Genomic DNA, 25,716 nt, shown 5'->3' with positions numbered 1-25,716 from the left:
GGCTTCTTTTCCCATCTTTGAGAACTGTAAATTTCAGCAGGTGGTCATCCCTGCATGAAGAGAATTTGGACCTTCCAGATACTTTCATCCTGGCAACATCACCATCAATGTTGTTTCAAAGCATTGACCTGTTTTCTTAATAGATGAAAGAGAAATAGGGATTTTCTCTGCCTTTAGGGTCTTGTAAACTTCAGAATAGCTACAGTTGGCCTGACGCAGACCAGCTATGCGGATTCTGACAGCAACCTCTGCATGACATTTTGCTTTTATTTGGGTTAGAATTCAGGGCATGCTGAGTGACTCCAGCCAGGTCTCCTAAGCAACCAAATTGGCCCGGTTGCTAGGGAGGGTAGAGTCACATGGGGTAACCTCCTCGTGGTCGCTATAATATGGTTCTCACTCTCGGTGGGGCGCGTGGTGAGTTGTGCGTGGATGCCACGGAGAATAGCATGGGCCTCCACACGCGCTACGTCTCCGCGGTAACGCATTCAACAAGCCACGTGATAAGATGCGCGAATTGACGGTCTCAGACGCGGAGGAAACTGAGATTCATCCTCAGCCACCCGGATTGAGGCGAGTCACTACGCCACCACGAGGACTTAGAGCACATTGGGAATTGGGCATTCCAAATTGGGGAGAAAAGAGGAGGAAAAAAAAAATACAAATCTTATTGCAATTCTGAAAGATGCAGCTGAATAAGCTGAAATTACTAGTGCTCGACCAATATATTGGGTTAGGGTTAGGTATCGGCCGATATTAGCCTTTCACCGATATATCGGTATCGCCGTATGTTTACCGATATGCGCCGATATGTAAACTTTTTTCAGAACATATAATGCAGAAAACAATGCTTTAGAATTGGTGTCATAGCGTAGTTTGTCCAGCAGAGCGTGCTCCGACTCCACTGTTTACAGAGCTGACTCTGAACTGACGGTGGCTCTGCAGACAGGGTGGAGTTCAGCGGTGTCTTCAGGTAAGTTGTTAACTAGTTTGTGAAATACATAATGGAAACTTAATAAACAATAACCCCATCATTTTCCCTTTTCAATATTACTAATATAACGTTAACCCTGTCCCTGACAACCATGTCACTCATGTTTATATTTGCTATTGTTTGCTCTGTTAGCCAGCTATAGTTTGTCAGTGCAGTCAGTAATGACTGAAAGGTAAAAATCAGAGCATCTTTTTGCAGCTTAGCAGACAACGGTGCGGTGGTGGATTGTGTCTGCTGAGTGTTGATTTCACGCTATGTTATTACCTAGTTGGTGAGACACAATGCTGGAAAGTAAAATAAACAACATCCGTCTTTTACTCTCCGTGACAACGAGCTTATAGCTAACTAGTTAATCACGCAGCTACTTTCATTGTTGTCAGCTGAGTGGAAGTTAATGAGTAAACATGTATTTACCAAACTGTTTTGTTCAGGATACACAGTTTGATACCCCCTTCAACCGAACAATTCCAGTCATGCATTTACAAAATGTAATATTTAAAAGTCTGGTTTTCCACCGTTGAAAGTTTCCCCTGAACTTGCATAGCAGAATACGGGGTAACACCACTTGACTCGGCAGTATTAATATAGTCAGCATTTGACTGATACTAAACAGTACTGATGTATATTTAGCTATTTATTTTATTTTTATTTATTCTTTATTTTAATGGTCAGCATTTGACTGATACTAAACAGTACTGATGTTTATTTAGCTATTTGTTTTATTTTTATTTATTCTTTATTTAAATGGTCAGCAATTCACTTATACTAAACATACAGTACTGATGTTTATTTAGCTATTTATTGTATTTTTATTTATTTTCTCAGTGTTCATTTCAGAATTTGTTGACAATGTATAATTATAATGTCAAATATTCTTTGATTAAAATATTTAAGAAAGCAGCCTTCTGAGTACCTTTGCCTAGTCATATCGGTGCAAAATCCACATAGAAAAGGTCTGTTTTCATACCAGCTCAAAAATTAAATAAATCGGCCACCATATCGGTAATCAATGAATTTTCCCTCTCTAAAATCGGTATCGGTCTCAAAAATCCCATATTGGTCAGGCTCTAGAAATTACACATCACCTTCACAAAAGTTACACTTTTTAAAGCCAAGGTTACTTGATTCCTAAGTGCAGTAACAATATCTTCTCTTCTGTCCTTTTCCGCTACGTTGTGACCAGAAATTATCTACCGAATACATCTACCGTCAGTCAGATAGCACAATTCTTACATTAACACAAGTGCCACAACATATATATATATATATATATATATTCCAGTTACTGACTGCACAAACATATTGAGAGAGTGTGGAAACTGGGTCAATTTCCCATATGGATTGCTTTAACAAGGACATAACTGCCCCAGTCATAACCCTTTAGGACTAAAATACACAAATCATCATTCAACTAAATATAGTGTTCATCTTAATCCTGAAAGCCCTGCCATCTGAAAAAAAACAAAAAAAAAAACACTGAAATTCCAGGAGTAGAAACAAGTAGGATATGCTGCAACATGCTGTGAATGCATTCTTAAAAGGTTAGTTCACCTAACAAAGAAAATTCTCACATCATTTACTCACCCTCATGCCAACCCAGATGTGTATGACTTTCTTTCTTCTGCTGAACACAAATTAATTTTTTTAGAAAAATATCTCAGCTCTGTAGGTCCATACAATGCAAGTGAATGGTGACCAGAACTTTGGAGCCCAAAAAGCACATAACGGCAACATTAAAGTAATCCATAAGACTCCTGTGGTTTCATCCATGTCTTCAGAAGCGATATGATAGGTGTATGTGAGAAACAATATAATATTTAAGTCCTTTTTTTACTATAACTTTCCTCTTTCAAACAGCCTATGCGCTCTTTTCTCCTAAGAGTTCTTCTATTGTTTTTGGCAATTCGCATTCTTCGTGCACATCGCCACCTACTGGACAGGGAGGAGAATGTTTAGGAAAAAAAGGACTTAAAATGTATCTGTTTCTCACCCACACCTATCATATCACTTCTGAAGATATGGATTTAGCCACTGGAGTCTTACAGATTTTATGCTGCTTTTCACGTGCATTTTGGAGCTTAAAATGTTTGGTCACCATTCATTGTATGGACCTACAAAGCAGATTCAGCTGAGATATTCTTCTAAAAATCTTCATCTGTGTTCTGCAGAAGAAAGTAAATCATACACATCTGATGAGAGAATTCTAATTTTCTATTTTGAAGCTACACTGTGACTCTCCGGAGGCATTTTGAGATCAAACTGGAACCATAACCTGGACTGCATACAGTATGTGCATGCCATGCAATTATTATCACATCAAATGAAACTTCTACACGTCTATTTCCTTAACAATTAGAAACCCACTTTAGTTTCACTGTTGCATCACAGGAGTTTGATGTGACAGCAAAAAGCTTTCAATTCCTGTTTTATGTTGAAAAAGCAATAAATGCATGCTGGTCTATTAAACCCGTATGCATCATACTGAAAATACACTGAAACAATGAAATGTCGACTTTTAGAGCTTATAAAGCAGAGCGGGTCAAATCATATGCAACTACACCCAGTGAAAGCGACAGATAGACGCGTGTCTGGCGTCGGTTCGTCCTCGAATAGTCATGCATTTAGTAAAATAAAACGGTTTGAAATTTATTCACCAATTTTAATGTAGCTCCAAACTGTCTTTCCAGATTTGAGCGTAAAGTCGGTGAATCTCACGTTAAAGCCTCCAGATCCTTCACAAGTTGTATGCACACCAAATCACCAGATCCGGTTCAGCGGTCGACGTGATCTGTAAGCACTGCCCGACTTCAAATATAATTTATGAAACACAGCTTCCGCGTTAATCACGTGGGTCTTTAACGGCACTACATATGTATTTACAGCGTCTTTAAAACGCCTTATTATGAGTGACTGCACCATTTCCACTACGCAACTGTTCCACTCGATCCTGCAATGAAATAATTTACAAAGTTGCAAGAGAGTGACAGGAGAATCGAGGCTCTCAGAAGTTTTGTATCAAATAAACCTGTTTGAAAGCGTTCGAAATGCACAGCACGCTAACGGCATCTGCTGGGCACAAAAATGCAACGGACACACTCGACTCGGATACAAGCAGAGATTATTTAGCAGAGATGGGCCACTTCTATTAAAATGAATGGGAGAAATTGGAACGCCCAACAAAGGAGCTCTGAGCGCCCAACGGTCAACGGATGTAGAAAAGAAGTCCCGCCTTTCAGTTAAAGGAGCCGATCACCTTTTAGATACAGACATCACCTGCCAATCAAACCTTGAACGCGCATGCGCATTAGCTATACAAGCCGGGAAAATTGTGTTTTTTAGGTAATATGAGGTAAGGAATTACAATTTATGATTTCAGTATTGTCAGATTTTACTGTTGATTTAAAATATGTTCTTTGATAGTAATCTTGACCAACCGTTTTTGAGATTTTGGTCTTTCTCCATTCAAGTAGAAGGGAGCTGCAACTGGCATGACTTGAAATGAAGATGGCCGACAGGACTTGCTAGAAAGACTTTGGAGACAAGGGCACACAATTTGCAAATAATTCCTTGTGGTTTTATTTAAGGACAATGTACAAAATCCTATACATATATATACATATACATATATATATATATATATATATATATATATATATATATATATATATATATACATACATATATATACATATATACATATACATACATATATACATATACATACATATATACATATACATACATATATATATATATATATATATATATATATATATATACATACATATATACATATACATACATATATACATATATATACATATATATATATATATATATATATATATATATATATATATATATATATATCATATACATACATATATACATATATATACATATACATACATATATATATATATATATATATATATATATATATATATATATATATATATATATATATATATATAGATATAGATAGATAGATAGATAGATAGACAGACAAGCAAATGAAATGTTACAATTGACCCTGACCGCAGGGTCAGCTGAAACATAATATGGGGTCAGTTCAGTATTATGCAGGGTTCGTACAGATGCTTCAAAGTTAAATTCAAGGACTTTAAAGGACTTTTCAAGCACATTTTAACTTGTTTTCAAGGACTATGCTCGAGATGTCATTAAAAATAATTCTTTAATTGTTAATGTTAAATAAAAATATTTTATTCACTCAGTTAATTTATTTTTATAAAACACCACTTATTACAAGTACAACAATGAGCATCTTTAACTACATATTCTCAGTAACAATCCTTGGTTGATTCATGACGAAATGGATGTGTTATTGTAGTGTGCTCCCTTAAAACGCACTTCGCGTTCCAACAAATAAAAAAGTTTTAACATTGATAACACCAATGCCATGAAATTAAGGGACAAACATTCTTTTTAAATTATTCAAATTATTAATAATAATTTGGTTTTGCTTTTTTGCACACTTGTTCGGCCTTGCACTAATGCTTGTATTAAAAATAAGTACAAAATAAATACATAAATAACTTTAAATGTCATAGTTATGGTGTACCAGATGAAGGGAACAAGGATTTTTTTTAATATATAAATTTTCTAAAAAAAAAAAAAAATCAAAACAGAGTCAAGCCATTTCATATCATTAAAGGTTAGGTTATAGAATGATACCTTTTATTTTATTTTTTCGCTATTTGAAAGCTATTTCATAACTAAAAAAGTCAAGGGACATGTTTGTCAACATATTTTGATATTGACCCAAATGTTGTCAGAAATAACCTATTTTGTGAGACACAAAGCTTTCTTTACACCACGGGGCGCTAGACGGCTCACAAAACTGAATCTTCCATTGATCTGCATTCAAATCTCCGAACATTTTACATCTCATCTAATTTTTTCACTCTGGAGAGTAATTTTTAATTAAAACTGATGGTTGCAAGAATTTGTACTTGTTAAATCCACCACAGCAGTATCTATAAAATATATATTTTTTAAATCCTCCAGTAACAACTGTTTGTGATTGGCCCATTCTGAACAGCGCTGCCAAAAGAAACAGGTGCATATATATATATATATATATATATATATATATATATATATATATATATATATAGGCCAGTATATTATGTATTTTCAGTCTCAAACTGCAATATTTAATGCATCACAAAGTTAAAATGTTACCCTATTTATGGTCTTAAAGGGTTAGTTCACCTAACAAAGAAAATTCTCACATCATTTACTCACCCTCATGCCAACCCAGATGTGTATGACTTTCTTTTATCTGCTGAACACAAATTAAGATTTTTAGAGGAATATTTCAGCTCTGTAGGTCCATACAATGCATGTGAATGGTGATCAGACCTTTGTAGCTCCAAAAATTGCATAAAGGTATCATAGAAGTAATCCATAAGACTCCAGTGGTTTAATCCATGTCTTCTGAAGTGATATGATCGGTGTGGGTGAGAAACTGATCAAAATTTGAGTCATTTTGTTAACTCAAATTTCCACTTTCACTCAAAAAAAAAAAAAAAAAAAAACTCCATATTGCACAACATTTTTACTAGAAGAGCAAATTTTCACTTTCAAAAAGCATTTTAAGCGCTGTTTAAATTTTAGCATTTCAAACAGACATAGCCTGTCTTGACCCAGCCATATCCTGAGAAGAAAAAAAACATACCACTGTAATTTATTTAATTTTATTTATTCGGGGGCAAGAAACAAACAAACAAGAGATTAACATGAGTGAACTGTACTGGACAATATACAAAGACACATTCAATGGAAAGAGTATTCCAGTTTAACTATTCAATCAGATTTTTGTGACGTGAAATATTGCACAGCCATTAGTGTAAATAACTAGCTCTCATGGCCCACAATACAGAATGGCAAATCATATAAATAGTAAAGCATAATCAGTGTGAGTGTAAAAAGAAACATAAGAAAGCTTATTCCTGTTGCATTTATGTCTATACACCTGCTAGCAAGCATGAATTAGGTGCACTATGGTTCCTCCTCGTAGGTTAGGATACTGGCTCACTGTCTTATTCACATCAAGATGATCTCCTGAAAATAAGGTTAGTATGTAATTACATTTTTTGCAGTCTCATTCATAAATTGCATCTGAATGATGCTGCATCCATGTCCCTAGGTGTCAGTGAAGTTCAAGACGACATATTGCAGCTTAAATGTTTTCATTTACTTATATACCAAGTATTCCAATGTGCATCCATTGCATAACTTATTGCAACGTAGTAAGAACACTGTATACATCAGATCAACCTTTATTTACCTTCAAAAACAAGAGACATTTTCTCTGGTTTTTTCTCAGCCACTTCACAGGCCTCCTTTAGTAAAACTGAGATGCTTTCAAGTGGGAACATGTCCACTGTTATGAGCTTTCCAGCACATTTCACAATAAGGTTTATCTTGTCCACTTTAGCAGTTTCATCATGGAGAGGAGATGAGAGAGTATACTGTGGTGGTGTCTGTGGAGCATCTGAAATAAAAGTGCAAAAAAAGAGCCATTTCAAATGGCAGTAATTTGATAAGATCACCTTGTCGTAATTAGATGCTTAGTCAACTACAGATTTGGGCTGTATGACGTGCAATTTTGAGTGACATGAATTATTTCATACAGTACTTCCCTACAGTTGTTTACGTTCTGTGTGCATCGAATGAAGCAATGCAAGTTCCCATCCATTTTATATTTTTGCATATCAGTATTAATAGAGCCCACGAAGAGCACATTCAATTTAGTAACAATCACACATAGTGTAAGTGCAAACACCTGTTCTATTACATTTCATATGCAATCGCTAGTACACATTTAGTGTTATATGCAAATATTTATTCTATTGCATACATATGCACTCACTAGTAAACAAAATTAAAGTCAACATGAAACGGCATTTGATTTTATACATTACTGAATTTAAAAAGTGGACATTTCAAACCAGAATAAAGCCAGACCTGAATGTGAGTTTGCAGTTAATTGTGGAGGACTACTGCCCTCCGGAAACACCGTTGGCACACATTTACAAGGAGCCTGTTTGACTGTGACATCAGCTAAAAAGGAAAGGTTTGAGAGGTTGAGCAAGTTATTACATTTTGGTGAAACATTGCAAGACATACATTTCTTTCTTTGGAGTGATGTGCACTGATGAATCGTGCACAATCAGACCAGAAACGTGAATAAAAGGGACAGTTCATCCAAAATTGAAAATTCTCTCATTTACTCACCCTCATGCCATCTCAGATGTGTATGACATCCTTTCTTCTGCAGAACACAAATGAAGATATGATAGGTTTGGGTGAGAAACAGATCAATATTTTAAGTCCTTTTTTCCTATGAATTCTAGGGATGCACCGATACCACTTTTTCTCTTCCGATCCGATTCCAACATCGGAAATCTCAGTATCGGCCGATACCGATCCCAAGCCGATACCAGTGTTGTTTTTTTTGCATAATCAGTTTAGAATATCTTTACATTATTGTGTGGAACTAATTGGGAGTACTCTTTAATATGTAAAGAAACACAAACCTCTATTATTTCAATATAAATGTATAGCTTATTAAGAAAACGTTATTATTAACTAGTATGCTGGATAATGTAGCAGCAAAATTAACAGTAATTCCAGTCTTCAGTAGAAAAGAAACCAGTGTTTTACTTTTGCCTTTTCCCCCCCCCAAAAATGTACTTGAATACTAATGATGACAATAATAATAATAACAATAAATTGTTATTAATATTATTATTATTGACTTTTAATTTTAATTTTAAATACAACAGTAATATATTTAAATCGTGCACTTTTTAAACCCTCACGCTTTTATTTTGACATTCTGAACTCTCCAGGAAGTCCTGTATGTGTCTGTTTGTAGGCAAGTTCACAGTAGTTTAATTCGCTTCTTATTCAAATTCTGGTAAAATGCTCCTCCAGTACCGTTCTAAATGCATATTATAAGTGAACCGAACTATTGAGCATCTACATCTGAGATGCTGTTCTTGAGTAGCGCTCAAATATTGCACACAGCTGTGAAGGCTAAAAATAGCTGTGAGTGCATCACCAGCCTGTGTGTGAGTTTGTGTTAACCGAGCAGCACCATTCACTAACATGCTGGCGCTGCACATACTATATATTTACTTATTAAACACAGCCTTTTGTGATTCACAGAGCTATCGCATGCCTTCAAGTGGCTTTGAATAATATGCATGAGTCATATGAACTGCTTTAATGGTGTTTTTATGGTTCTTTTATGTCATTTTTGGAGCTTGGCAGTAACGAACATGACTAACGCACAGTATCAGATTTGGATCGGGCTCGTCGGACCGATAACCGATCCGTCTAAAAGCTTCAGTATAGGAGCCGATACTGATCCAGGTATCGGATCGTTGCATCCCTAATGAATTCTCCTCCCTGACCAGTAGGTGGTGATATGTACGAACAATGCGAATCGTCAGAAACACAAGAAGAGGAATAGAAAAAGGGTATATTTATAGTAAAATAGGACTTAAATCTTGATCTGTTTCTCACCCATACCTGTCATATCACTTCTGAAGATATGGATTTAACCTCTGGAGTCATATGGATTACCTTTATACTGCCTTTATGTGCTTTTTGGTGTGCTTCAAAGTTCTGGTCACCATTCACTTCACATTGTATGGACCAACAGAGCTGAAATATTCTTCTAAAAATCTTCATTTTTGTTCAGCAGAAGAAAGTAAGTCATACATTGGTGAACTATCCCTTTAAGACAGTAAATAGGGTAACATTTTAACTGCGTGTATACACACATTTTATATATATACATACATACGTACATACATACATACATACAGTACACACACACAAACACACACACACACACACACACACACACACACATACACATACACATATATATATATATATATACACACACACTACCGTTCAAAAGTTTAGGGTCACTTACTCATTCTTTATTTTATTTTATTTTTTTTTCACATTTTAGAATAATAGTAAAGTCATCACAACTATGGAATAACATAAATGGAACTATGGGAATTATGTTGTGACAAAAAAAAAAAATCCAAAATAAATCAAAACTGTGTTATATTTTAGCATCTTTAAAGTGGCCACATTTCGCATAGATTTTGCAGACATGTACTCTTGACATTTTCTCAACCAACTCCTTGAGGTATCACCCTGGGATGCTTTTTAAACAGTATTGAAGGAGTTCCCATTTATGTTGGGCACATATTGCCTGATTTTCTTTATTATTTGGTCCAAGTCATCAATTTCAAAAACTTTTTTTTTTAATTACATTTTAGTTTTATAATGAAATACACTAATATGTTGGCACAATTATATTTTTGTCTACAAAAATAATTTCAAACATTTAAGCATACGTCTTCAGATCAAAAGATTTTTAAGATCACGAGAAACATTTCAGGCAAGTGGTCCCAAACTTAGCATGTTTTACCTTCTTCAGTGTAGTCACCCTTTGCCTAGATTACAGCTCTTCACACTCTCTCTAAACCAACTTCATGAGGCTGAGAATTATCAAGAATTATCATTTTTGGGTGAACTATTCACTACTATTGGTGGATCAGTGCCTCGAACTGGAAAAAGTATTATAAAATGGGAGAGCATTTTTAAAAATTCAATTAAGTGTGTCCAAACTTTCGAGTGGTAGAGTACAAAGAACCCCGATCAATTATAAACAGTCTAATCAGCAAAATTAAGATGGACTTGATAAGATAGATGTGCACCATACGTTTGTTTGGATACTCTGATGGCTCCGCCTGATTCTGACTCGTTGTCAAACACTTTCCAGTTGTTGAACTGCTGCCTTGCCGCTGGATGATCATCTGTTTAAACCTCTCAAAGAAGTATTGCCCCTTCAAAGCATCACACACAAGAGGTACATTTAAAGTAATACTGAAATGACTGAAAAATCACAATGCTTTGTTAAAGGGGTCATGACATGAGAAATCAAATTCTTGCTATTTTGACTTGTAAAAGGTCATTGTTTTTCCTGACACGAGATGCTTTATATACACTGAAATTTTTTTATTTTTTAAGTGGGGTTTACTTCATTTATTTCATGCAGAAATAGACAGTAAATTTAACAGACCATATTTTTTTAAGTAAAGGCTACACACAATCTTTGCTGGCTTTAATTAGAAACTCTCAAGTAAATTTACTTTGCAATTCTCTGTTTCAAGTCAATTTTACTCACTCTTTGTTTGTACATTTTACTCAAGCACTGTAGCACTGAATTAAGACATGCTTTTAAAAGTGTACCAGCAATTCTATGCTTTTTTAATCAACAGATCATTTTTGTATCATGAACAGTTAATATTGAGTAGAAAATGAACTTCAGACTTCACAAAACAAGAAATGTAACAACAAAATCAACAATAAAAATGGTGTGAATCAACTTGCAAACAGTGAAATGCAAGCTCATTCATTATTAATTATGAATCCTGGGAACTCCGGCTTCCAAAGGTTAAGTAAATTCTACTTATTTTATTTACCTGTCAAATTTACTCAAATTAGCAAATAAATATGACAAGATTTTCTACTTAAGGACTGATACAGGATGACACGTTGTAAAGATAACAAACATTCATTAATAATATACTCAAGCTCGAACATTATTTTTTATGTTAAGTACAAGTACAAATGTAATATTTACTTAATATTGTCAAGTTCACACTTTAACTTATACAGTGTAGAAAGTACTTAATCTTTTCTGCTATATTTACTTCACCAAATCTTGTATGCCTAATAAGTACTGGGGAGGAACAGTGTTGCAGTTTTGTACAGTTTTCTATTGTTATTCCAGTCGAACAAGTAATTTGAATGCATGCTTCACATAAATTGGGATATATGGTGATCAATGATTGCCTGGACTGAGTTCTTTACGGGAATTTTGTAAATCGCCTGCACGTTTTCATTCTTGGAAAAAACATTTCCACACGTGTTTTGGCGGAGGGTGTTTTCTCTGCAAAGATGTTAGTTAATCATAACAGTAGGTGTGTCCACGGTTGAAGTGAGTGGGCAAAGTACACGGAACACCAAGATTATCAGTCAGAAGGCCAGAGACAGGGTGGAAAAAGGTCATGTAATACTACATTATGACAGTTTTTTGTGCAAAAAATAACTTTACTAACATTATAAGTGAACCTTAAGGACAAATCGTTTTTACAGTGTAAGTAAAAAGTCAAATTGTATTATTTTAAGCTTATCTGATTATGCTGTCAACTATAAAGAATTTTTACATATTTAAACATTTACCATATTAAATTTCATTCCACATACTGGATTTACTAATCTGCAACAATAGTTGTAAACTAATGTAAAGGCAATTTTACAATGTGAAGGAATGTTAACTAACTTACCTGACCAGTGACATAGCTGTAGATTGTGCCCATGTCTTCACTGGTATCTAGACTTGGTTTTCAAAGTAGACAGCTGAACTCCTTACAGAATGAAGCCAAGCCCTTTATCGTCATTATATATACCTGTATTACTTTCACTTTCTTTCTGTTTCAATAGAGCCTTCCCTGGGCTTTCCCTAAAAAAATACCCTGACATTTTGGACTATTGACATTACTAAAAAAGAACCTTCATACAGCTGTTCCTTAGACAACAGTTACCATGGCTGATAACAGGGGCATTTCTAGGGCAGTGACTATTTAGCAGAGATGGGCCACTTCTATTCAAATGAATGGGAGAAACTGGAATGCCCAATGGTCAACGGATATGGAAAGTTAATCCCGCTCTAAAGGTAAAAGAGCCAATCACAGTTTAGATACAGACATCGCCTGCCAAACAACTTGAGAAAGCACATGTTCATTAGCTATACAAGCCAAGATGGGCCACTTCTATTAAAATTAATGGGAGAAATTGGAACGCTCAACCATGAAGCTCTGAGTGCCCAATGGTCAACGGATGTAGAAAGGAAGTCCCGCCTTTCACCTTTTAGATACAGAAATCACCTGTCAATCAACTCTAGAACACGCATGTGCATTAAGCCCACTATACACTGTCGGATTTTTACAGTTCTTTAAGACTGTTACTTGTCAGACTGTACGATATGAACGCATTGAGATCGCCATGGCACACTGTGTGACGTTATGTCAGATTGTACGATACATATCTGTGGTCCCAATCGTCCCGATCAGTGAAAGTGATCATTAATATAATAGAAGTATATATATCGTTAACAGTGAATAGAAGCGAAATGGCGAGGTTTGCCCAGAGGAGCTTTTTCTTTCTTTCTTTCTGAAAGTCAGGGCATCTTCATTTCCTTTTCTCCAGTACCACTCCATCACCTGTCAAATAGGCCTATAATAAGACATCCTGTTCACAAATACACAAAATTACAGATGTTGAGAATGAACACGAGTGCGGGAGGTAGCCTACAGTAATAATTAGCTACCACAAGCAAATATTCAATGTGGAAAAAAGAAGACGTGACAAAATGACAAAGTTCTGCATTCACATAGGAAAAACAAAAAAGGTGGGTTAGTACGTCTTTCTCCTCTTTTAGATTAGCAACCTATCGCGCTTGCAAATTCCCTATGGATAATGCACAAACATGACATAGATTTCTGTAATTGTATCCAGCTGAAGATTGAACTCTTTGGCCTGAATGGCAAGCATCATGTCTGGAGGAAACCAGGCACCGCTCATCACCTGGCCAATACCATCCCTACAGTGAAGCATGGTGGTGGCAGCATCATGCTGTGGGGATGTTTTTCAGTGGCAGGAACTGGGAGACTAGTCAGGATCAAGGGAAAGATGAATGCAACAATGTACAGAGACATCCTTGATGAAAACCTGCTCCAGAGCACTCTGGACCTCAGACTGGGACGAAGGTTCATCTTCCAACAGGACAACGACCTTAAGCACACAGCCAAGATAACAAAGGAGTGGCTACGGGACAACTCTGTGAATGTCCTTGAGTGGCCCAGCCAGAGCCCAGACTTCAACCCGATTGGACATCTCTGGAGAGATCTGAAAATGGCTGTGCACCGACGCTCCCCATCCAACCTGATGGAGCTTGAGAGGTCCTGCAAAGAAGAATGGGAGAAACTGCCCAAAAATTGGTGTGCCAAGCTTGTAGCATCATACTCAAAAAGACTTGAGGCTGTCATTGGTGCCAAAGGTGCTTCAACATTGTATTGAGCAAAGGCTGTGAATACTTTATGTACGTGTTTTTTCTTTTTTCTTTTTTTTTTTTTATAAATTTGCAGAGATTTCAAACTTTCATGTTGTCATTATGGGGTATTGTTTGTAGAATTTTGAGGAAAATAATGAATTTAATCCATTTTGGAATAAGGCTGTAATATAACAAAATGTGGAAAAAGTGAAGCGCTGTGAATACTTTCCGGATGCACTGTATCTCATCTGGCCGTCATAATAGCGGTCACACCAGAACTTCATCAGAGGCTAAAGATAATCGCAAATGCTATTAATCGGCCATCTGTGAGCATCTCACACTAAATGTTGTAAAATTATCGATTTTGCCCTACGACAACAGAAATCCTTTAGGATTCCCGTAATTTGTCTCATACGGCAGAATTGTGGACAAAATCATAGTGCTCACCGGGCTTTAGCTATACAAGCTGAGAAAATTGCATTTGTTTTCCATAACATGGTAAAGAATCACAATTTATGATTCCAGTATTGTCAGATTTTATTGTTGATTTGAAATATGTTCTTTGATCGTAATCTTGACCAACTGTTTTTGAGATTTTGGTCTTTCTCCATTCAAGTAGATAGGAGCTGCACTGGCATGACTGGAAATAGTCTCCCGAGAGCATCCCAAAGATGGCCGACAGTGGACTGACTTGCTAGAAAGACTTTCATAAAACCTACTGGTGTCATTGGAGTTGCCATTGCAACCAACCGGACTCAACTCAAACCGGAAAAGACAGCAACAGACATCTACATCTCCGTCTCTGGTCATTTATATCTGCCACAAAAGTTCAACAACCACATCAGATTGATTGAGTAAAATTACTCACCTTCTAGTTGAAGTAGATTTGTTAACATTTATGCATCTGTGACTATTTGGCAGTTTTAATCATCTGAAATATCTGCTAGCATTATGCCAAATATTTAAGGGTGTGTATAATCCAGGATTTTCCAAGCTTTTATGTAAATATATGTAATGCTATTTGTTAATATAAATGTATATTGTTGTATAATATAATATAAACTTAATGTAAATGTGTAGATATTTTCATTTTTACTTGTTTCTGCTGTTATAATTTAAAATAATTATTTACTGCATATTGTTTATTCAGATCTTATGAAGATTATATTGTCATTTTCTGTAAGATTATAAGTCATTAACCATTTTATATATCTTGAAACAACTGTTTTGTATTAAATGAACAAATGTATTTTAAGGCATTTGTGCTAAGCTTGTCTAAGTACTGTTTGCAAGTTAATATCAGTTGTGAGCACAAAATGTAATTTAGGCTAGTAATTTTGCTTAAGTTATGTGGCCAGAAGTTCTTCCTTTCTTCTATTGTTAATTTTTGTATTTGTTCTCTGTCGAAATAAATAAAGTTAATCAATTTTGTGTCTGAATTCGTCATTAACATGTTGAGCAAATGAGGAAAATAATCATTAAAAGCTAAACTTACCAACACACAACTATTGATCCACCACGTTGCCCCAACGTCACGATGACGGACTGGCACCGTCAGAAGTTACGTATTGGCTACGAATCCAGGAATATCACTTTTTCAGTTACGTTGCCAGGACGAAAGTTTGGTCATCATGTTACGTTATAGTTACGTAACTGTCACGTAGTTTGGCTAGCAGGGTTTCCAGCAGGTGTTTCATTTCTTCTTCTATGGAAACTATTCCTGTGATGTACTCTTCTGAATATGTACATATTTTAAAAGTTGTTGGGAGCCAGTCTGATGGGAAACACCATCCAGAGCATATTCAGTTAAGAGGTTTAGTACTTTACATGATTATACATAATACTTTTTGTTCGGTTTATTCATGTAAAGCTGAGGTAATATACACATATCAGAAACTGTAAAAACAGGTGATTCATTACTTGTTTCTTACGATAAAATACTACCACGTCTTTCACAAAAAATAATAAAGCATTAAAAAGTTGCCGATGCCCGTTTTGTCCTTCATCGTGATCTGAACTATGCATGAAAAAGTCGAAAAGCCCGCAGGGAAAATAAACTATTCTGCGCATGTGTGGTGACCTGTGTTTTTTTTTTTTTTTTTTTTTTTTTCTCGGGGAAGGGGCATTTTTGCCGCATCCACAGAAACGCCCCTTTGTCATCGCTCTTCTTTGTCTTTGGTGTTTATTGGCGGTTGACAAACCAGCTTATAGGTGCATTACCGCCACCAACTGGGCTGGAGTGTGTTACAGGATTATGCTTGAGAAAAAAAGAAAGGAAAAAAAAACTATATTCTTTTAACTAATTCAGTTTCTTTTATAAACGTAATGTCGTCATATATCTTGCCAGCTGTTTTCCTAAGAGACACGATAAAGAAAAGTCATGATGTTTTGCCTTCTTTAGTGACAGAAGAAGGTGATATCTCTCAGTATTGTATTTCCTACAATGAAATAATACATGCTGGACTGTTTCTGGTTGGCTACAGTATGTGCATTTCCCAGTTAGGTGCTTGCCTATTTTATACAATGTATTATTAAGTCCAGTATGACCTATTCTCAGATGAGTGATTATGTTTTCTTCCCTTCGATTCCTGCCCTCCATCCTCCCAACACTAACATGTTTTTGTATATTATATAAATGTCTTCCGGTTTCATTGTCATCCCAATACTTCTGCCATACTGATTGTACATATGTCCTAATGTGTACCTTAGCTTCAGCTTTGCTTAATGGGACTTGTAGATCTACTTGTTTAATTCTTAAGAGTTTGTTTGGCCAGAATATCCACCTGCTCATTTCCCTCCACACCAACATGAGCAGGAATCGAAAGGAAGCGTGTATATATCCCCTTAACTTTTATATTATACATCATAAGGAATATTTCATTGATAATATCCATCCTAAATGATGACCTGCCAGATCTTATGCTGTCAAGGGCTGAGTAGATGCAGTGACGGTGTTATTTGTTTCCTTCTCCTCTATCCACTGCAGGGTCAATAATATTGCCAGTAGCTCTGTGGCATATACTGACAAATGGTCAGTTACCCTTTTCTTAATATAAGACTCACTCATTGGGACGTATACTGCTGCACCTGCACACCCTGTATCAGGATCTTTGGAGCCATCTGTGAATAAAAACACTGATTCTGAAAAAAAGCTTCTCAAAATAATTCTGGACTATATACTATACTGAAAGTTGTTTAGATTTGTCCTTCAATTCCTGCTGTATATTGAGATCAACAATTGGCAAGGGGAATAACCAGGGAGGAATGGAAGAAATTGAGACTGTGTGGCTGTACTGTAATTGGTGTAACCCTAAGTTTCCTGCCTTCACATCACCTATCCACCCAAAACTTGTAAAATTTGTCTCATTATGTTCCAAGCAGTCTTTTAAAACACTTTTGACAGGATGTGTATCACATCGTCCCTGGAGATTAACCCAGTATGCCAGCATTAACTTCACTCTTCTGATCCATAAAGGCATTTCTCCCATTTCCACCTGCATCGCTGATACAGGAGATGTTTTGAATGATCCACTACAGATTCTCAGGGTCTAATTTCTTGAGGTTTGACTCTGCTGCTGTTTGCGTCACTCTACTGAAATTCCTGTATATGAAGGTAAAATAGTGCCTAAATGATTTGCATGCACAGAGTAAGATTTGTGAAAGCAAAAATATTGCAAGCGTAAAAATTAATTGCACGCACACAGAACGTTTTGTAAAGGTGTAAATCAAGTTGCAAGCGTAAGAAGAAAATATTAGCAATACTTTAATGCTTTGCATAAGTGTAATTCATGTGTTGTGAATCTGTAATTTCATATTAACACAAAGTAAATTTGGTGTGTATTCTTCCGACTTCCTTTTTTCCACACTTACACTTTTAGCACTGTTTTTGCATCTAAACATGGCCAAAAACATTGCAAACCTGCAATCAGCAATATGCAAGCATTTAGTCATGAACAGCTAAACAGACTGACCGTGTAGAATCAGTCAGAGAGGAGAGATAATCAGAGGAATAACTCTGAGCCATATGAAGAAGCTGTCTGTCACGTTTTTGTTGTACCAGCAAGTTCCATCCCTCCATCTATGCATGCCAAAGATCAGAGGTGGGTAGAGTAGCCAAAAACTTTACTCAAGTAAAAGTACAATTACTTTAAAAAATAGTAACTGAAGTAGAAATAAAAGTAATAATGTTCAAAAAATTATTTGAGTAAGAGTAAGAAAGTATCCAATAAAAAGAATACAAGTAGTGAGTAATTAGTTACTTTCACATATAACGTAATGGATGTTTACTCTCCTATTTTCCAGTACATGATAACATTTAACAGGCATTACAGAATGATTAATAATAATAATAATAATAATAATAATAAATACTGTAAATAATGGAAATTGTCATCATTCACCAACATGTTGTTTCAAACCCATATGACTTCTTTCTTCCATGCATCAAATTAAAGGGTTAGTTCACCAAAAAATTAAAATGCTCTAATTTTCTCATCCTCCTGCCATCCCAGATGTGTGACTTTGTTTGTTCTGCAGAACACAAATTAAGATTTTTAGAAGAATATCTTAGTTGTATCGTTGTTGGTCCATCCAGTGCAAATGAATGGTGACCAGAACTTTGAAGCTCCAAAAAGCACAGAGGCAGCATAAATGTAATCCATAAGACTCCAGTGATTTTCAGAAGCAATATGATAAGTGTGGGTGAGAAACAGATAAATATCTATAACTATATATTATAAAGTCCTTTTTTTTTTTTTTTTTACTATTAATTCTCCTTCCTGCCCAGAAGGTGGCAATATGCACAAAGAACTGAATCACCAAAAACACAAGAATGTGAAAGTGGAGATTTATTAATAAAAAGGATTTAAATATTGCTCTGTTTCTCACCCACACTTATCATATCCCTTCTGAAGACAGATTGAATCAGTGTCATTTGAATTCCTTTAATGCTGCCTTTATGTGCTTTCTGAGCTTCAAAGTTTTGGTACCCATTCACTTGCATTCTAGTATAAACAAACAGAGCTTAGATTTTCTTCTAAAAATCTTTGTGTTCAGAAAAAAAAAAAAAAAACACACATCTGAGATGGCATGAGGGTGAGTAAATGATATGAGAATTTTCAATTTCGGAAAAATTATTCCTATAAGGAGATGTTAGACAGAATGGTAACCTTCATCATCATTTACTTTCACCGCATGTTTTTTTCCCCCCTCCATATTTTTGAAAGGGATTGGTGACCAAGACTGTCAGTCCCTAACATTCTGTCTAACACCTTTTGGGTTCCACAGAATACAGAAAGTTTCATGGGGTTGGAAGAACACGAGGGCGGGGAAATGATGATATAATATTAATTAAAGGCTGAACCATCACTTTAAGGATGCTTCTCAGATTTGGATGAATCTGTCAATTAGAAGTTTGGAAACCTTTTTCTAGTAATTATTATGGTGAAAAACATGAACAATGTCACACAGTCCCAAGTTATATATAATGTTTAATTATACACTGAAGCAAGATCATGCTTTATTCATGCCTTCTGTCATTATTTCACAGCTTTTTACATCCTGCGTGAATTTAGCTCAGTGACGGTCCAGCATTGTCAGTGTCGAAAGAATTTAGATTATTAGTTCTGTACACCTAGGGTAAACTGCAACTTATCTCAGTGTTTGGAAGCTTGTTTTCCATAAGACACATCCGCCCTCATCTGTGAAATGATGTGCATGCACCAACCTTGCACATGCAAAAATGCTCACAATCACGATAGGCAGGGCAAAACATTTGCACTTAATGCAGATGTTTACAAGGATTATATACAGTAGGCACTGAAATGTTGCAGCACTGATATAAAAATGTAAACTTAGAAACTGAGGTCATAAGAGCCCACCGTTACAGATTCACTCTGAAAATGAATATCACCATGACACAGACAAGCCCACATTGTCATAATCTCAAACACTTACCTCACCATGTTTTCTCAAGTTGGAGCTGCAATTTTAATCTTGAAGTATATCCTTGTCTTGGTGTAAAATGAAGACATTGTGTGGAGTGAAGAATTGTTTGTTTTGCACGCTTGCTGCTGTAGTGTTGAACGTGACTCGAGTGACAGCATGCCGCCAGCAGTGAAGTTCCACTGGCATAAGAGTCCCATTCAAAAATCTCAATAAATTATGCATTTACACTTAAACTTAAACCAGTAAATGTAACGACAGGAACCCAACCCATTGTAATGAAGTAAAAGTGAAAAGTACCTACCATTAAACATACTCAAATGTAAAAATTTTCCTAAATGTACCTCAAGTAAATGTAACGGTGTAAATGTAGTGTGTTACTACCCACCTCTGCCAATGATAATCGAAAGTAATTAAAATATAATTAAAACAATGAACAGCAACAAGAAGAAACATTTGAACACATCAGATTGAGATTTATATCAGTGGTGTCAGCTCAACTTTACACTCGCAATAAAAGAACACGCGTGTATTAATATTTCAGTTTAATATTTAAGAGAGGAGAGATACCCAGAGGAACGACGCTTAGCCATATGAAGAACAAGCGGTCTGTCACATTATTAAACCGGAACAGTGTATATTGGATTGTTTCTGGAAAATATTTATGCCACAAACACAAGTAATTTACACGTTTGCAGTAGTTTATTTTACACATACAGACTGATTCTACGCGGTCAATCCGTTTTGCTGTTCATGACGCCCTTTCTTTGCTTGCATATTGCTGATTGCAAGTTTGCAATGTTTTTGGCCATGTTTAGGTGCAAAAACAGTGCCAAAAGTGTAAGTGTGAAAAAAAGGAAGTCAGAAGAATACACACCAAATTTACTTTGTGTTCATATGAAATTACAGATTCACAACACATGAATTACACTTATGCAAAGCATTAAAATATTGCTAATATTTTTTTCTTACGCTTGCAACTTGATTTACACCTTTACAAAACGTTCTGTGTGCATGCAATTTATTTTTACACTTGCAATTTGATTTCTGCTTTCACAAATCTTACTCCTTGCATGCAAATCATTTAGGCACTATTTTACCTTCATACCTGTACTTTAGTGAATCCTGTACTGAATCCCCTGGAAATAAGTGCACTTGAAGTCAGCATCTGTGCAACAGGATCGTCTGGTTCTGCCGTCCAATCTGCGTTCACCGATTCCTTTCTCAGCCAATGATTGTACCGTGAATGATGGATTCTGCCAATCGTGAGTCCTCATTTCATCTTCGTTAATGATGGATTCCACCAATCACGAGGCCCAGGATGATTCACCAGTGACGTACCTGACTTGGGGCGTGCCCACAGGTAAGAAGCATCACTGAATTTTATCTGAATCAGATAAGTGGATTTCAACAGCAAGGTAAGAATTATTTTTTAAGAGAAGAATATCAACGCTAGAATGCACATATGTTTTGTATGTTTTTAAGTGTCCCAATCGGTCAGTGTTTTGTTTTTAATCATTTAAAAGTTGATTGATTTATATTTCTTTTTATTATTTTTTTTACATTTATTGCTGACCAAACAAAAGCCAAAGAAGGTAAAGCTGGAAAGTGGAAGAAAACACTGTACTGATTGGAACTGCATAATTATTACAGATTTTGATGAGATAAGTCAGTATAATGATCATTGTAATATGATTATTACAGAATTATTACAGATTTTAAAGATAAAACAAATATAAAATATAGTGGTCAGTGCAATGTAATGTGGCCATCATTTATTTTTTTAACAGGTACAGTATTTATAGTGTTAAAATTGTGTCGAGAGCTGCCAAATGTCAAACCCAAAATCCCATAAAGTCATGGGGGAAGAGGAGTGGCTGTCCCATCTGCTGAGTGTTTCCAGCACAGGGGTATGCCCCCCCCCCAATAGGCCTGCTTCTCGCCAAAAGAAGTGGTATGACCTCTTTCAGAAGATACGTATTGGCAAATGTTAATGAAAAAAACATGAATGAAACCACATAACGTAATATAGAGGTTGCATGCCAACAGACAATCGTTGATGTTATTCTGTAAATTATTACAGAGAGACAAATGTCCAAGGCAGGTCCGTGGCAAGCATCTCTTTTCGGTGGACCACAGAGTTCCTTTTGTGGATTCCATCCTCCCAAAGTACTGTATAGGGATGTAACGGTTCAAATTTCTCATGGTTTGGTTTGTATGATGGTTTTAGGGTCTCTGTTTCGGTACGGTTCGGTATTGGCAATGTTCAGAAAAATAAATATATTACTGTCAAGTCCAAAGTAAGAATACTCTATTTGGTAACCAACACTTCAACAGGTTTGTCCTTAATGAAAATCATTGTTTTACAGTAACCATAGTTTAACCATGGTATTTGTAGTAAAAACATAGTAACCACAAAATCAACATGCTTAATGTCATATTTACAATATATAGTATAATCATGGTTACTATATGGAAACTACTGGAGTACTGTTGTAAAACCATGGTTAATTGTATCAAAACTATGATTCTGCAAAGAAAACTATGGTGACAGCAGTCATGTTTACTACAGTATTACTATAGTAAAACCATGGTTCATTTTCATTGGGTCTTTAAAAAAAAAAAAAAAATTCGAATTAATAAATCAACATTTTAACTTAATACCTGCACTATTACGCTACATGCACATTTATTCAATACCCGGAAGCTGTATGCATCACTATAGAAGGAACTTTGCTATTAAAATGGATACGAGGGATGTTGTGACGTGGCTCGAGTGTTTTAATCATACACGGAAATCACTCATATTTGTCAGCGGAGTAGGGAAACATATCGTTGGCAATGAACACCCCTATTGCTTTAGTAATTGTTTTATGCCTGTCCGAATCAGCACTGAGTGCTTGTTTAAAAACTAAAGGGAGTGTGTGCAGTTTTGGCTCATCTTTCCCTGGTGATTTCAGCGTAAATGATCATATTTCGATGTATTACCAGTATACAGCACTCGCGTCGAGCAATGTCTGCAAACAGTGCCTGTTTTGTAAACGTTTTTTGACCATCACTGTTGTAATTGACTGCAAAAAGAAAATGTTTCCGGACAGGAGACCTGAATAACGCAGGGGGCTTCTCTATCAGTGGCTCATTTTCTCCATTTGCCATTTTCAACTAGGCCTACACACAACACTTGCAGAACAGTGATGTCATCAAGTTGGCCCACGTGAAACACAGGTGGAGCGTATCCATCTACAGATCCATTCAGGTGCATTAGCGGAGGTTGTAACTGTGCGTGTCTATTTGACAGTTTATTTTCTTCTCAAAATCTTGTGCTCCAGATACCTCAAACTTGAGGTGAACCGCAGCGCCAATGCTTACTGAATCATGGGTGGTGAACCGTACAGTTAGTGTTTTTACCAAGAACCGTTACACCCCTAGTACTGTATGTGATTGAGGCTTTCAGATGGTCGTGTCTAGAAGGGATCCCTCCCTCGTCTGTAAGAATGGTATGGATGTGTTTTTTCCATGTGGACGACCTGGGTTCAAATCTGCCTTTTGACCCAGTTTTCCCCCATCCTGTTACCTGTCTCCACTCTTAATATTTTTCTTTAATTCTATATAATAAATAAAATTAATATAAAGCTGATTTCCTTGCAGTGATTTGGTTACAATGAAGGTCAGAGAGTTGAAAGGTTTGAGCCGCATAAAATTACGGCATGCTCATGAACTGCTTTTAATTTTAAAAACATCATATGCGTTAATTATACAGTAATAATATGATGGCAACATGTGCCGCAGTGACGTACTTGGGGAAACAAGAATGGGCGGCGAATGCTCCTCGTTGCTGCAAGTTCTGCAGCTTGTGCAATTTCCCAGTCGAATCGCAAAAAAAATGCAAACAAATGCGTCCCTACTCAGGATATATGTCCACTGAGGCGCAAATGCAATATTTGTTTTATTAAAATGTAAAGTTTCATATGGGTGGATGGGAACCCGGAGCCTCTAGTACAAAGGGCAAATTAGTTACCACTAGACTACCCAGTCAGATGCTTCTTAAAGTAACTGATTGATGTACTTCTCTTCTAACCAACAATATCTCATGACCGACAGTAGCACATGTAGAGCTGAGTGTTATCAAATTTGTTCATTTATTTTAGAGCTTGAATTGGTCATCAAGAATGACTATTCATCAAAACAGATCATTTTAAAAATTCTTAAACGAGCACTCCTCGATGCTGTGCAACTTCAAATTAACGCCCTGTAAGAATCTCGTGAGATTGACGCGGGAGGGATTCCTTCTAGATATGACCCTTTCAGACTTATAAATGTTTATTTATTTTTTATTATGACCTGTCTTTTGACCTCTTTCTTTTGATTACGCTTATTAGGGCACCAGTGATCAATATGCTCCCCAGTCTGGCCCTGTCCCTACCGCGACCTCTCCTCATACTTCAAGATGGCCTCCGCTTAGCATATCAATGATAACTTTCAAGTCTAATGTATGGATCAGACTTGAATAATCCTTAATAATCCCCCCCCACCACACACACCTACCCCTATCGGCTTACTGGGGGCTTCACAGATGCATCACATATGTTCCATCTGAAATATTTTATTTCTAATTTTTCTTTAGGGTGATCCTGTCGTGGCAGCTCCTGCTCCTTCTGATGCTTCTGGTTCTGCTTCAGCACTGCCAGCTGAAATGAGGAAGACGATCCCCTCACAAGATCAGAGGTAAATTCCATCAACACTTTCACGCTGGCAGATTTAGGCCAGACTTGAAGCTCTGGTATGAGCCTGCAGTCCCCTCACTTATCTAGGCGGCTGGTGACAGGATGCAATACTGATGCCCATCCTGTATACCAAACCTTGGGGAGGGGGGGATAAGTTTTTCACACCTGAAGATTGCATGTTTGATTACCTTTCACACCAAACAAATGAAAGAAGCACCACACTTTGGTGTATTTTCTTCCTCTCAGACTACTACACTCCACAAAAACAAAACAAAAATCTGACCAAATACAATGTGAAAAATACAGAAAATCAGACAGGGGGCAAATATTTTTGCACAGCACTGTATATATATATAGATAGATTGTGGATATCAAAAGTCTACACACCCTTTCAAAATTTCTAGTGTTTGTTGCCTTAAAGGCTGAAATAAAGACAAATCAAGTCAGACTTTTTCAACTGTATTGAGACATTGTTACAAACAATATTTAAGAGAAAAACAAAAAGGATAATTTCTTTGGAAAATAATTAAAAATAAAAAAACCTTCAATGCATTGGTTGCATAAGTGTGCACACCCTTCAATTAATACTTAGTGGAAGCACATTTTCTTTGATATCAGCAGTATGTCTGTTTGGATAAGTCTGTACCAACTTAGAACACCTGGATTTTGCAATCCCTACCCCCCACATTCTTCTTTGCAGAAGGGTTCAAGCTCATGCGAATTGCGAGGGGACCTCTTATGCACACTCCTCTTTTGGTCAGTCCACATATTTTCTATAGGATTGAGGTCTGACTGGGCCATTCCAGGACATTGATCTTCCTTTTTTCAGCCATTCCTTGGTTGATTTGGCTGTGTTCTTCGGATAGTTGTCGTGTTGA

At 36.3% G+C, this 25,716-nt stretch overlaps 1 protein-coding gene across 1 annotated transcript in view; it reads right to left on the bottom strand.

Moving 5' to 3' along the window:
• Positions 1–3,815, bottom strand: part of adissp (adipose secreted signaling protein) — a 46,212-nt gene extending 42,397 nt beyond the window's left edge. The window contains exon 1 of the mRNA XM_051700159.1: positions 3,649–3,815. The gene's annotated coding sequence lies outside the window, so the exon portion shown is untranslated. The remainder of the gene's footprint in view (positions 1–3,648) is intronic.
• Positions 3,816–25,716: the final 21,901 nt, after the last annotated feature.

The sequence above is a fragment of the Myxocyprinus asiaticus genome, chromosome 1 (genome assembly GCF_019703515.2).
Source record: "Myxocyprinus asiaticus isolate MX2 ecotype Aquarium Trade chromosome 1, UBuf_Myxa_2, whole genome shotgun sequence".
NCBI classification, from domain to species: Eukaryota; Metazoa; Chordata; class Actinopteri; order Cypriniformes; family Catostomidae; genus Myxocyprinus; species Myxocyprinus asiaticus.
This window is presented reverse-complemented; position numbering and strand designations above follow the sequence as displayed.